We start from the raw sequence: 15,230 nt of genomic DNA on the forward strand, positions 1-15,230 counted from the left end.
CAAGATGATAATGAATTTGGACTAGGATGGCAACATTGAGGGTGAGAAGAGAGGACCATTTAACATTAAAGAAGATCCGCTTACGTGAAAAAATGGGTAGGAAGACTAAATGTCATAAAAGTGTCACATCTCCCCACTAGTGCTAATAAGGAAAAAATCCTGAACTATTATAGAAAAGCAAATGGCCAAGAATATTTTGAAGAATTATATCTGGGGGCAGGGGAGACTTATTCTATCATATATCAAGAGGGTATAAAGCTATAGGAATTAAGAACCTTTGTTATAGGAATAACTAAAATAGATGACAGATCAATCTACAATAGCATCAAGACCTCAGAAAGCATCCCATGCACAAATGGATACTTGATATGTGACAGAGGTTATACTGAAGAATTGGACATGTGGAAATTGCTTCTGGAAAAGCAAAAACAAAATTATGTCCTTATTTCACGCAAATCAATTCCACGTAGATAAAGGACCTAAATATAAAAAGCAAATTAAATTTATGAAGACATTTTAGGAGAATGCTTTCTGACCTGGGGATAGTTTAAAATAGACTCAAAGGGCATATATCATAAAATCATAGTTAAATTCTACTATATGGAATAGATGAAAAGACAGGCCATGGACTGGAAAAGATATTGGGGTATATATATTCACAAAGGATTGGTAACCAGAATATATGTATTTAAAACTCCTAAAAAAGAAAAAAAGTACAAAATACCCAATAGAAAAATGGTCAGAAGATATACATAGCTGTTTCACAAGAAAGGAAATGCCAAAATGGCAAATAAACATGAACATTTGCTTGGGCTCCCTAGTCATCAGGTAAGTTTATATTAAAACCGTAATGACAAAATATTTTTAAAAATCAAAAAAATTAAAAAGTAGGATAACACCAATTGTTGGTGAAGATGTGAAACAGCAGGAAGTCTTGCACACCGGTAGTAGGATATACATCACACTTACCTCCACGCCACTTTGGGGGGCAGTTCTGTAATATCTAAAGTCGAGGATATGCACTTGTCATGATCCAGCACATACTCCTACATTTATGATCTAGAGCTGCACTGTCCAATACAGTTGACACTGGTCATTTGTGTCTATTTAAATTTAAATTAATTTAATTTAATTAAAATTCACTTCCTCAGTTGCATGAGTATATTTCAAGGGCTCAATGGCTACTCTGTGACTAGTGACTAGGGGCTACTTCACAGACAGCACAATGATATTCCTATCATCCTAGAAAGTTCTAATGGACAGCACTGATCTATAGGAATGCTCATAAATGTGTATAAGAAGACATGCAAGAGATATTCATAATAGTGTTATTTGTAATAAAATTCTAGAAACCATGCAAATGTCAATCAGTGGGATCAGCAATAAACAAAATGTGGTATGTTTATATTACAGACTACTCTAGAGGATGCAAATGAATACATATAGCAACATGGATGAATCTCAGAAACATGTTGAGTAAAACACAAGATGCAAAAAAGGAACATTTTTTACAGTATTTACATAAAATTTTTAAATGCACAAAACTTTGTGTTATGTTTATGCAAGTACAAATATGCATAAAATGCATATCAAGATGCATGGGAATGATAAATATCAAATTAGGATAGTGGCTGTCTCTGAGAGGTGGAAGAGGGGTGCCAGGTGCACAGGATGTGTAACTGTGTTGGTAATATCTGTTTATCGTTTTATTCTGTATATTTCAGATATTTTAAAATAATGCTATCTATTGCTGACATTCAGGTAAATGAATTTACAAATTGACTAAATGTGGGGTTTTTTTTGTTTTTTTGGGTTTTTTTGTCCATGCTGCATGGCATGTGGGATCTTAGTTCCTGACCAGGGATGGAACCTGTGCCTCCTGCAGTGGAAGCTAGGAGTCTTAACCAATGGACTGCCAGGGAAGTCCCGACTAAATGTGTTTTCATTTATATTTCTATGCCCAAAACTAAGCCAGTTAGTTTTTACATGCACGTATGGAAGTACCCAGATTTGTGGAAGCAAGGCTTTAAACAAATATACACCGTAACGCCTACAAGGTTTCCATTCCTAATTATGTTTTTAAATAAATACAATACTAGTTAAAGGCAGGTAATAAAAGAAAAAAAATGATCACATGATATCACCACCTTTGGTACTGGTTTTCTTTGCTCTTTGTCAAATGCTTACATATTTTACATTGTTGCAATCACAGTATCATTTTTATTTCTACATTTTGCATAATATTTTATTGTAAACAATGTTTATATTATTATGAGTTTATAAAATTTTAAGGACTAGTAAATATTTCATTGATGTTAGAAATATAGTTTATTTCCTTCTAACTTTTTCACTATTAGAGGTGCTGCTGCAATTCATATGGTGTAAGTTATTTTTTAGACTATATTATCAACAGTAGATTTAATGAAGCAAGTTGTGAACTGTTCGAATAATGTAGTTTAGCTGAGGTATAGTTGATGTACAATATTATATAAGTTTCAGGTATACAACATAGTGAGTCATAATTTTTAAAGTTTATATTACATTTATTTTTGTTATACATATTGGCTATATTCCCTGTGTTGTACAATATATCCTTGTAGCTTATTTATTTTATACATAGTAGTTTGCACCTCTTAATCCCCTACCCTTATCTTGATTTAACATGTTTTATTGCTTGTCCAAAGGCTGTATCAAAGAACATTCCACTGGCAAAGTATGCAATTACTTTTTATTTTTTGATAGATTTATTTTATTTGTTTATTTATTTATTTTTTGGCTGCATTGGGTCTTCTGTGGCCGTGCACAGGCTTTCTCTAGTTGCCAAGGGCTTCTCATTGCGATGGCTTCTCTTGTTGCAGAGCACGGGCTCCAGGCGTGCAGGCTTCAGTAGTTGTGGCACACGAGCTTCAGTAGTTGCGGCTTGTGGGCTCTAGAGCGCAGGCTCAGTAGTTGTGGTGCACGGGCTTAGTTGCTCCGCAGCATGTGGGATCTTCCCTGACCAGGACTCAAACCCGTGTCCCCTGCATTGACAGGTGGATTCTTAACCACTGTGCCACCAGGGAAGCCCTGCAATTACTTTTAAAACAACCTTGTTGCCATTGGATATTATCAATTTAATTTTTGCTCTCCGTTGTAGTTTTTTATAGGTGTAAAATGGTACATTACTGTTTTAATTTTAATGTCTTTAAATAACTGTGAGGTTAAACTTATGTAGGCATTGCCATTTTCTACATATGTCCTTTGCTCCTGTATCTCTAGTCCTTTGATCAATTATACATGAGATAAACAGTAAAAAAATACTCAGGTATAATTGTTGGAAATCCTTCCACAAATTTTTGCCAATGTTTTTCTCAAAATATTGTTACTTTTTATAGTTTATTTCTTTTCATTTTTAGTATAAAGAATTTTAATATGTATCACTGATGGTTACTTTTATAACCTCTTATATTTGTTCAAAATTCATATTATTACATCTCCAAATAGTTCCCTACATATATTCCATACATGGGAAAGCACCTCCTCTAGAAAACATCCAAGAACTATTTGAGTTCTTCTGAACATCAACTGAAATGAGTTTTCTTAAATTTCAACTTAAGGTATGTCATGTTGGTCCTAGCTCTATTCGCTGGGAGATGTTAACTCATCTTCAAATATTCTTCTGGAACCCTCTTCTTCCACTATTAAATTCCTCTCATTCCTTTAATCTGTCTTGAGAAAAAATATCTCAGTGGTTCTCTTCTAGGTGTTTTCCTGTTGTTCATGTGCCCGTGTATGTGTCATGCCTAGAACTAAACACCATATTCCAAGAGAAATATCTCCAGCCAGGGACACACTTGGTTTAGGACCTGAGACTACAAATAAGGACTCCTTAACTGAGCTTTATTTTACAGAGAAGAAAAAAATTTTTTTCTCCCAATTCACCAACTGAGCTCTTCTGATATATTTGAAATTCATAAAAACTTTAAAATGCTAAATAAGAGAACATTTATATTCAAATTATATTCTCCCAAGTGTGTTTATGAAATCGTCTTTCTTAGAGCATATTCAGTGCTGTATAAAATCGTGTTCTATTCGGTGGTATTTCACTATTCCATAAAGAATCTAGTAGCATGTATTTTCTACTTCAAATCGAATTTTCCTAGTAATTTGGGCTTTTCGTCTATAGTAAATACATTTATCAGTGCGGGTCTTTGTGCATCATTTCATCATCTCTAAAATATATTCCAAAGGAAGATAGCTTTGCCTTGTTCTGAAGAAAACAACTTGATTTTATTTCAGTAATTTGTACGCGGGCCTCTCACTGTCGTGGCCTCTCCCGTTGCAGAGCACAGGCTCCGAAATGCGCAGGCTCAACGGCCATGGCTCACGGGCCCAGTCGCTCCGCGGCATGTGGGATCTTCCTGGACCGGGGCATGAACCCGTGTCCCCTGCATCGGCAGGCGGACTCTCAACCACTGCACCACCAGGGAAGCCCCAGTAATTTGAATCGTTTTAACTGTGAAGCAAAGCCAATAGAAACAGAGTCGTATCACCTTGGTGAAATTCTAACACAACATAGAGTGGGACACCAGTAAAACACTTCATTAAATGATGATTAACAATAAAGATAGTTATTGCATTGGCATATTTGGCCCATGGCTAGCACAGAATAGACTATCAATACTTTTATGCTTTAGATTTTTTTTCAGCTTTATTGAGGTATAATCCACAAAAAAATTGTAATATATTTAAAGAGTATATCATGATGAATTTCAATTTGTATACATTGTGAAAGGATTTCTACCATCTAGTTAATTAACACATTACATTCATTACATATATATATAGAGAGAGAGAGAGAGTATACATTTAAGTTTTACTCTGTTAGCAAATTTCAATTATACAGTACAGTGTTATCAACTATAGTCACCATGTTCTACATTAGATACTCAGACCTTATTCATCTTATAGGTGAAAGTTTTTACCTTTTTACCAGCCTCTCCCTATTTCCTCTGTCCCTAACCCCTGACAACCACTTTCCTACTCTATGTTTTGAGGAGTTTGATTTTTTATTTTAGATTCCATATATAAGTGATACGATGCAGTACATGTTTTTCTCTGTCTGGCTTGTTTCACTTAGCATACTGCCCTCTAGGTCCATCCATGTTGTCACAAACTGCAGGATTTCCTTCTTTTTCATGGTTGAATAATATTCCAATATATATTGGAATATTATACATACACACACACACAAGATCTCTATTCATTCATCTGTTGACAGACATGAAGATTGTTTCTATATCTTGGCTATTGTGAATAACGCTGCAGTGAACACGGGAATGCAGATATCTCTTTAAGATCCTGATTTCACTTCCTTCAGCTATATACCCAGAAGTCAGATTTCTGGACCATATGGTTGTTCTACTTTTAATTTTTTGAGGAAACTCTATACTATTTTCCATAGCGATGGCACCTATTTACATTCCCAACAGTGCACAAGACTTTCATTTTCTCCACATTCTTGCCCAAACGTGTTATCTCTTATCTTTCTGATGATAGGTATTCTAACAGGTGTGAGGTAATATCTCATTGTAAAAATGATTTGCAATTCCCTGATTATTTGTGAGATTGAGCACCTTTGTGTATACCTGTTGGACATCTGTATATCTTCTTTGGAAAAATGTCTATACAGATCATCTGCTCATTTTTAAAATCAGAATGTTTCTGTTGTTTGCTACTGAGTTGTGTGAGTTCATATATTTTGGATATGAACCCCTTACTATATATATGATGTGCAAATATTTCCTCCCATTCCACAGGTTGCCTTTTCATTATGTTGATTAGTTTCTCTGCTGTGCAGATGCTTTTTAGCTTGATGTAGTCTTACTTATTTATTTTTCCTTTTACTGTGTTTGCTGTTGGTTTCAAGTCCAAAAAAATCATTGCCAAAACCAAGGTCATAGCTTATCCCCTTTTGTTTTTCTCGGAGTTTTACAGTTTCAGGTCTTAAATATAAGACTGTAGTCCATTTTGAGTTGCTTTTTGTGTATGATATAAGATGGTGGTCCTGTTTCATTCTTTTGCATGTGGCTGTCAGGTTTCCCAAAATCATTTACTAAAGACACTATCATTTCCCCATGGTACATTCTTGGCTCCCTTGTCGTATCAATTGACCATACTTCCGTGGGTTTCTTTGTAGGCTCTCTATTTTGTTTCCATTGATCTATGTGTCTACTATTATGCCATAGATTTAGTATGTCCATGGGAGAATGTGAATTCGGGAGGGTCTTTTCTCCATCTTGGACCAGAATCTGCCTATAGCTTCAGGTCTTAGACTAAGGAAGAATAAAAGAAGTTCCAGCTCACATAGAGTCCAGAGAGTTGACTAAAAGTGAGTTTGAGGCCAAAGCCTCGTTTAACGGCCAGAGAGTAAATAGTTGAGGTACACATTCTCTGTTGCAACTGCTCAGCTCTGCTATTGTAGAGCTAATATATCAAGGTAAAGCATGTGTTGGAGAGCATAATATATAAGTGAATGAGCGACCATTTTTGGCCAATAGCCCATAGTTTGTCAACCTCTACCCTATGCTATATGAACCAGTGGAAACTTCAACAGCAATATATGTAGCCCATTGGGTATTCAGAAATTTGTTGCCCCAAACAGTTGTTCTTTTTCTTATATGTAAACATAGAGAAAATTCATGATCAAAATCCCAAAAGCATTTTAGTGAAGCCAAAGTGAAGGGATCACATTTGCTGAATCCGCACATAACCCACCTCAATGAAACTTGCCTCCCTCTTCCCTTAGCCCCAAACTCTCTACCTTTTCACCCTAAATCAATTAAAGCTGAGGATCTATGTCCACAGAAAGGCTTCTGCCTTTCCAAAGACCTATATATGTCTTACTGCTGCACATGTGAAGACCTCAGGGCTCTAGAAACTGATTCTCAGGGTTCATCAGGCATAAGGGACAGAGCCAACCAAACCCAGCACCCAGGATTTTCTTTCCCTATTTGACATGCAGAGGCAAGTGAGTTTATTTTCCCTAATTTTGGGCTAAGTGCAGTTACCACTTTGGAACCCAGGGAGGCAGACTCAGATATCTTCCCTAGGCCTGACAGCCTAAGTCTGCTCACCTACAAAATGGAGTTAACAATACTGCCTACATTGTAGAGCTTTTGTGAGGATTTAATGACTATTCATAAGTATCTAGCCCAGTACTTAATATAAGTATGCAGTAAGTATATTTTTCTTAATACTTATTATTATTCTCAGGTGCCAAAGAGGCTGGTAGAAGAATCTCACTCTTAACTCCTTTACAAAAAGCCACTAACAGCAACCAAAAGCCACTAGTTTGCTACCAATTATTCTGTTAAATTTTCTTCCCAAGAGATATTCATTTATTCAGATCCTCAAATGAGTCAGTCTTTCCCTGTTAGCAAATATAAGTCATACTTTCTACATTTCTCTTCCTGAGCCCGTTACATATATTATTATTCAAACACAGAATTTTTCTTTCAGAGCCTAGAGGCGGCTGCAGAATCTAGCTCACCAGGGCTCTGGGAAGCCCAGTCTTGTCCTGGCTCCTCTGGATATGAGGCAGATGTACCAGACGGCTGTCCCATGAGGGCTTCTAATTTAGCCAAAGCCCTGCAGAGAAAGGCTTCAGTTCCTCAGTTCAGAAAAGTTTGGGAAAGATTGCAGAGCAACCTGATTTCTAACTACCAAAACTGTAAGAGAGATAGATTTAGATTTCTTGAGATCCCTAGAAATAGCATCAGAATATTCCTCCATTTGAAGCAAATGAAGGCTAAGTATCCTTAACATAAGCTCTAAGAAAATATTGCCTACTAAGGGCAAGTCCTACCCACTGCCCTCTGAAGTGGTCCATTTACTATCTAGCAGGATCAATACAGGATCCCAAGCCATTACCCCAACTCAAGGACGTGCCAGCACTTACAGGTACCTCTTTTTTAGTCTATGTCCTCAAAGATATCTGCATCTTGGGGTTATTGGAGGAGCAGCAAAATTCCCTTAAATATTCTGAAAGTCGTTAAAAACCAAGAATGTGTTGGACCTGAGTTCACATCCCTGCTCTGTCATTTCCTAACTTAATCATGGTGAAGCTCACTTTCTAAAAAATGGATATCTATCCTAACATTATTGTCCTATCGACAATAATATCTAACGTACAAAGTTGTCAAGAAGATTACATTCTTTTACTTATTTGTATGTTATAGTTATATTATAGTCACTGAGATTAGTGGCTTTAACTGGGAAAAGAAAGAAAATCAAAGAAGGTTCACCATAGGACTGAATACACAGCTAATCCTGATATAAATAACTTTGTGAGTTCCCAAACAAAACAAAAGAAATTGAAAGGTACTCCTAAGCTTTAAACCAACTTCCACGGTTACAATGCAAATGATGAGAAATACAAGGAAAGAGTGATGACTCCCACTTTAAAAGCAGGAGCTCTGCCCAGGTCCTGGTCAACTCACAAGCCATGCTAGGGTGCCCTTTGGAGGGAGATGTAACAGCTCTCTGGTTTCCTTTCCTGTCTCCTTCTAGATCCTACAGCTGAGGCCAATATATGCCTCCCTGCTGATTGGAGTTTCTTGATCAATCCTAGGAGAATCCGAGGAGATATTTTAAGAGCTTTAGCCCAATTCTCTGGCACTTGGCAGCTAACGAGTCTTGCTCCTTATCTGGACCTAAGTTTTGGTTTACTTTTTCCTAAGATGTACAAGTTCCTCTCTTATACCTAAACTCCTATTTCATTAGGTTTGAAACCTTATATAGCTCTTTCAAATCCCCTCTCAAGGACTAGAGTCTGAATGACTGCCTAGAAAGCTGCCCAATGAACACCAAATTGTTTCATGATATGAATGAGAAAAAAAATTGCATTGCTTTAAGCTATTGAGATTTTAATGTTGTTTGCTACTGCAGTTAGCCTAAATAATACTTAAATTTTCCAGTGGAAATTGGAGACTATGGTTTATCAGTAGGATGGTAGTCAGCAGATTGAAAATCAGGAGAGCATTGTGTTATGGGAAAGACGTTTGCAAAAATCTGTTGCCAGCAATAATTTGGTAGGCAGATCTTGTACTTACTGAATTGTAACTCTAGGGAAAGAGGTTAGAAAACAATGTTAGTGCATACAAACTAGTGTTGTCCACATCTGGCACAAGAAAGAAATGAAATGAGCTCCGGAAAAAGTTGGTCACTTTATAAGCAGAAATGAGAGGGAATAGAAAAAAATCTAAAAATGTGGGCCATCAAAGTGTTGGAAATATCTTTGTTTCTAGATCCTAAACTGTAAGTGATGTGATTGAGAAAGGCTTGGAGTAACTAAAAAACTTCTGCTGCTCAAAGTGACTTAAGTCTTGCAGCAAAGATCACACACATTAATATCCATTTTTAGCCACCATTAAATTAGGAAAAAACAATTGGAGGGATCAGGCAATAAAATTAAGCTGATTAGAGACCAACGTCTGGGAAGCATCTCTGGGTATGGTTACAGGCACATGGTACTGATTGCAAGCAAATAGACCTGAAGCTTTGCTCATGAAGAAATTGCACATCACATAAAACCACGTGGGTGGTCTCAGGGAGCATAAAATAATCATCGGGCAAACAGTGGGCTGACAAAACTCTGCAGCCCCAGGAAGGCACAGCCCACTTCAGATGTGCAAGGAGGATAATAGATAAGGAGGAAGCTCCCAAAGGATAGAGTCAGGGGGCCACAGAGCACAATGTGCAGAAGAGTTTCTTCCAGAGAGCTGATTCAGAGAAGAGTCAAAGATCTCCCCCTGCTCTCTGGGTTTGTCCAACTGGATTACCTCTGACCAGTAACGGCTGTGTCTCCCTGTTTTACCCTTTCCAAACGGAACTATTCTTTATGGTGGATATCAGGGATGGATACTAAGTGCATAGTCACAGGACTATGAGAAACTGTATCTGATAGATTGTACAGGACATGCATTATCTGAGATCCTGGAAATGAGTGTAATCTATATGTGGGAAAAGGGGAGAGAATGAAAATTTGGTTATCAGAAAGAGCAGGCAATGGTGAAAATGCTAATGTTCAACAATACACATATTCCCTTTTCTTGGACACGTAGAAAAACTACATTTCCCAGCCTCCTTTGCAGTTAGGTATGATCAGGTAATTGAGTTCTAAGTAATGGAAGGTGGGCAGAAGTGAAGTATAGTCTAACTCTAGGCATAGTCCACACAGCCTCCTGCAGTGGAGGGCTCCAAGGCCCTAGAAGTAGGTAGAAAACTACAGCCCATAGGCCAAATATGGCTCACTGCCTATTTTTTTTTTGCATATTTTTATTAAAAGTAACTTTTTCAAAAAAAAATCATTAGAAGAGCAGCATTTTTGCAAATCTCTTTTATATCTGACAATAGAAGACAGCTGGATTCTCATGTCAGCTTCTTCATTCAACATGTTTCTTTGGTTGAAGCATATAAAGAAAAGCTGGCCTCATGGTCATGCAGTTGGAAAAGGAACTTCATGAAATTTCTGAAAGGGTTTCAGGTACCCCCAGGAGTCCTCAGACCATACTTTGAGAACCACTGCAGTAAACTATACTGTTTCTCAGTTAGAGACTATATGGCTATTGAATCAGTATTAGACCAAGATATTTTAAACAGGGACTTCGCTGGTGGTCCAGTGGTTAAGACTCAGCACTTCCAATGCAGGGGGCACAAGTTCAATCCCTGGTCAGGGAACTAAGATCCCACATGGCGCATGCACTGCCAAAAAAAAAAAAAAAAAAGACATTTTAAACAAATTGCAAAGGGTGGTAGTAGGGAAGGAAACTTGAATTCTCCCATTAACTCAATTTTAAATATCAATTTTCAATTTAAGTTCAAAAATTGCTCTTAGCCAGCCAAGATTACATATTAGGTTTTTTCAAGTTTACTTTTCCAAACTAAGAAGAGAAAGCAGCATGTCATACAGAAAGTTCACATTTGTACACTGTCTTTACAGTTTACAAAGACTCCTTCTGTATCCACCTGATGCCATTTAATCCTTAGAAGCCACTTGATAGAGGAGGAAAGCTTGGAGCAGAGAGGCAACTTTCCCAAGATTGCCATCAGTAAGCAGGCTTCCTTGTGACCAAGCGATGTGCTCACAGGACAATTCTGCTCTGTCTCTAATGAACAAACATCTCTCTTGCAAAAGCTGGCTTTCCAACCTGGGAAGAGGGGACTCTTTATTTATGTTCACTTTTTTCACATCTATACAACAGACAGCATCTGTTCTAGAATCCACCTGGATTTCATTTGACACAGAATATCAATACGATATGGCTGCAGGAATAGCAAACTGGAAAGACAAAGCATAAAAGACATGGGTCTATCTAATTTATAATTAAGGAACAAGAGGGCAAGTCATTAAATGAATAACAGAACAGCTGAGCTTGATGGAAGAATTCTTTTTTCTAGTGCACATACTTTTGGAATTCCCACTATCTGTTGTCCAACAGACACACCTGCCATGTTTTGAGCCAGCAGGAGAAGCAGTGGAAGTGAAAAGTATGGTCACAGACTCCCCATGCAACGGTGCACTCTTCAGAAGTAGCAGATGCCTGGTTAGCTCAACATCCTATGGAAAGATCCATAATGTGGTTCCTGCAGATGGCACAGTTATGAGCCACAATATCCCAGGCCCAGAGGGTTACTGCATTTCATTTTTTCCCTTCAGTGTGCTGCTTTCCCATGCTGTTGTTGGTGCCACTTGGGGTATCCATATCCATCACTGCTGCCATTTTGGAAACATACCTCCTGTGGTCCTCACTGCCTATTCTTGTACAACCATGAGCTAAAATGGCTTTACATTTTTAAATTACCTTTAAAAATAAGAATAATAATATTCCAAAACATTCAAAATTATATATATATATATATATAAATTATATAAAATTTAATTTGCAATGTCATAAAGTTTTATTGGAACACATTCACATTCACATTCATTTCTATATTTTTTCTGCCTGCTTTCACATTAAGTGGCAGGGTTGAATAGCTACAGCAGAGACCATCTGTGGTACCCTCACTGCTGCCCCCTGCTGACTCAGTGCATTCTACATTGCAATGATGCAGTTATAACTTGACCACATTTTGACTGCCATCCATATCACTGTACTGTAACATTTTATTTTATTTTATTTTATCCTTTTACTATCAGTGCATATTCATCAGGTGAAAACAAGAAGGAAGAAAAAAGTGGACTTCATATGGTGCATGTTTGAGGCATACTGGAGTGTGGATTATTTTGTTAACAAATTAGGTGGCAAAGCATTGTTTTTTTATACAATGACCTTTTAGCTGTGGTAAGCAAAATAATACCACCGCCCCCCAGATGTCCATATCCTAATTCCTGGAACCTGTGAATATGTTATTTTACATGTCAAAAGGAACTATACATACATAAAGTAAAAATATTAAGGAAAAAAGGAACTATGCAGGTGCAGCTAATTTAATGGATCTTGAGATAGAGATTTTAAAATTTAATCTAGATACAAGATTTTATTTACAAATATTTAGATTAATAGCATTTTGGCACATCAAATGAAGAGCACAGCAGTCTGAATAAATCCTGTCACAAAAACAGTAAGACCCATTGTAAATAATTTTGTAAATCAGGGAATTGCACCTCAAAAAGCCACAGTCTTTAGTTGTGACAGCTACCTTGTATCCCAATGGGTAACTTTTTCTTTTGTTTTTGTAAATATATACACACACCGGCAAGTCATGGTCCCTGGGGGGAGTCCCTTGTGATACAACACTATAAATGCTGTAAATCTTTATCAGAATGTACCAACCTATTCTAGGAATCTTGTTTTTAAAAAAGACAAACATAAAAATGATGCCACAAATTAACCAAATCCTATTTTCTGCACATTCCACTTTTGGGTTTTATTTAACATTGACTGTATAATATTGTTATTATCACATGTTTACAACCCAGAAAGACATATTTTTTTACTTTAGTGTCTGTAAAAAGGGATTTAAAATGTGTAATTTAAACACTGCAGCTGACCTGAATGAATTTTATATTATATGCTGAGGTTTACCTATCCTACTTCAAACAACTTCTCAATTCCCAGCATAAAGCATGAAGTCAATTAGAAATCAATGAACAGAAGTGAAAAACTTTTTAAAATATAAGTTTGTTGTCTTAAGAAATAAGATTGTTTCCTTTGCAATACAGTATTTTCTCAGTGGCCAAAACACCCAGAGCAAAGTAATAACTTACTTTGTATCAATACAAACACTGAAACACCATTAGAAACACCCTCCCTTTAACAAAACAATTTATGCCAACATGACATATAGTAGCCCCTCATACTAAGAACACAAAGAATATCTTAAGTTATTTCACTGCAGTGTTAAAAACACACAATTTAAAATCCCTTAACAGCAGCTCTGGCTGTCTGGTTCAGAATCTCATCATTCCAGAAAGGCATTGAGACCATTATTACCCTAGTGGTTCTAATGTAATCACAATGAACATTGTTTTTACAAAGGGAGAAATGGGACAGTCAGTCAGAGGAGGAAATGGGATGATGGAAGCAGATGTTGGAGTGATGTAATTGCTGGCTGGGGCCATGTGCCAAGGAATTTAGGAATCCTCTAGAGACTGTGAAAAAGCAAGATTTGGATTGTCCCATAGATCCTCCAGAAAAATCACAGACTCCCCAATATTTTAATTTTAGCCAGTTAGACTCCCTTTGGATTTTTAACCTCCAGAACTGTAAGATAATAAATGTGTGTTGTGTTAAGTCACTAAGTTTGTGGTGTTATAACAGCAATAAGAAACTAATACAATAAGTCTTGATATTACCAAACAGAGCACATATTGAAATATTCCCAACTGACAGGAAAACACTGTCTAGAAAAATTAGAAAATTTAAAACAAAATATCTTATCACAGTAGAATTTCTTCACAAAAGTAAAGAAAAAAATAAGGCTGCAACCTAAATACATTTTCCAGTGGCTTATTTGTTAGCCAAGCAAGAAAGCTCTTTACTTCTGGTGAGTTAATTAAATTGTGTTTGATTGAAGCTGAAGAAATGCATCCAGAAAAAAGTAATTCAAAACTATTACCCTTTTGATGAGAACAGTTGCTCAAAAAGTTAAGGATATTGGAAACAACATGGAGAGTTGACAAAAACATTAATCATAACGTAGATGATTTTGAGTGGTTTGTTTTGGTTCTTGATGAGTAAATGTTACCTATACCACTCAGTTGTTTATTGGATGCCAAGTTTTAAGTTACTTAATCATCTGAGTGGAACAACTACAGGTGAGTACCTTTTCAGAAAAGTTGAAGAAAACATTAATTCAGTACAACCTAAAGTGGAATCTGCTAAGATGTATTACAACCGATGATGGTAAAAATACGTGTGGAACAGAAAAAGGTTCTGTTGGACAAATTCACGAAGTTTGTGAAAAAATAAGGTATTTAAAGCCTATGTTTTTTGGCCTCTCCCGTTGTGGAGCACAGGCTCTGGACACGCAGGCCCAGCAGCCACAGCTCACGGGCCCAGCCGCTCCACGGCACGTGGGATCTTCCCGGACCGTGGCACGAACCCGCATCCCCTGCATCGGCAGGTGGACTCTCAACCACTGCGCCACCAGGGAAGCCCCTAGCCTATGGTTTTTAATTGTCTTAGTTATGAGCAAAGACTCTGCGGAAAATATTTGAATCTATCATGTGTTATTGAAACAGAAGTGTCAACAGTATATTTCATTTGCTTTCATGGATTTATCCATCTCCAGTTCCATGAATTTTTGTCAGAAATAGAAGCTGGATTTCTTACCCTGCCCTACTACACAGTACTTTGATGGTTTAGCAGTGTTAATTTATTGTCAAAATAAACAGACTCAAAATTAAAAATTTTCTGAACAAGGAAAGCTGTGCTCAGCCACTATCATCAAATACTGAATGACTTTGGAAATCATCTTTTTCCACAGAATTGATAATGCATACTGAATTCAACCTAGAATTTCAAGGCAAAATAGCACTTACATGTGAAACACATACACTGTAGTCATTTCCATAACAACCTAATTTTGTTTGAGCCACAGGTAACCTTAAGCTGCTTTATACACTTTCTGTGCTGTAAATTTAAAACAGAAACCCAAATCTCCATTCCCACACAAATTTGCAGTGATATGCTTTCCCAGCTCAGACTACTGTAACAGCAGTATTTTTGGCATCTCGATGCAAG

At 36.9% G+C, this 15,230-nt stretch overlaps 1 pseudogene; it reads right to left on the reverse strand.

Annotated features, from left to right (window-relative positions):
• Positions 1–11,435: 11,435 nt before the first annotated feature.
• Positions 11,436–11,780, reverse strand: LOC116760710 (annotated as a pseudogene).
• Between the last annotated feature and the right edge of the window lie 3,450 nt (positions 11,781–15,230).

The sequence above is a fragment of the Phocoena sinus genome, chromosome 10 (assembly GCF_008692025.1).
Source record: "Phocoena sinus isolate mPhoSin1 chromosome 10, mPhoSin1.pri, whole genome shotgun sequence".
Taxonomy (NCBI): Eukaryota; Metazoa; Chordata; class Mammalia; order Artiodactyla; family Phocoenidae; genus Phocoena; species Phocoena sinus.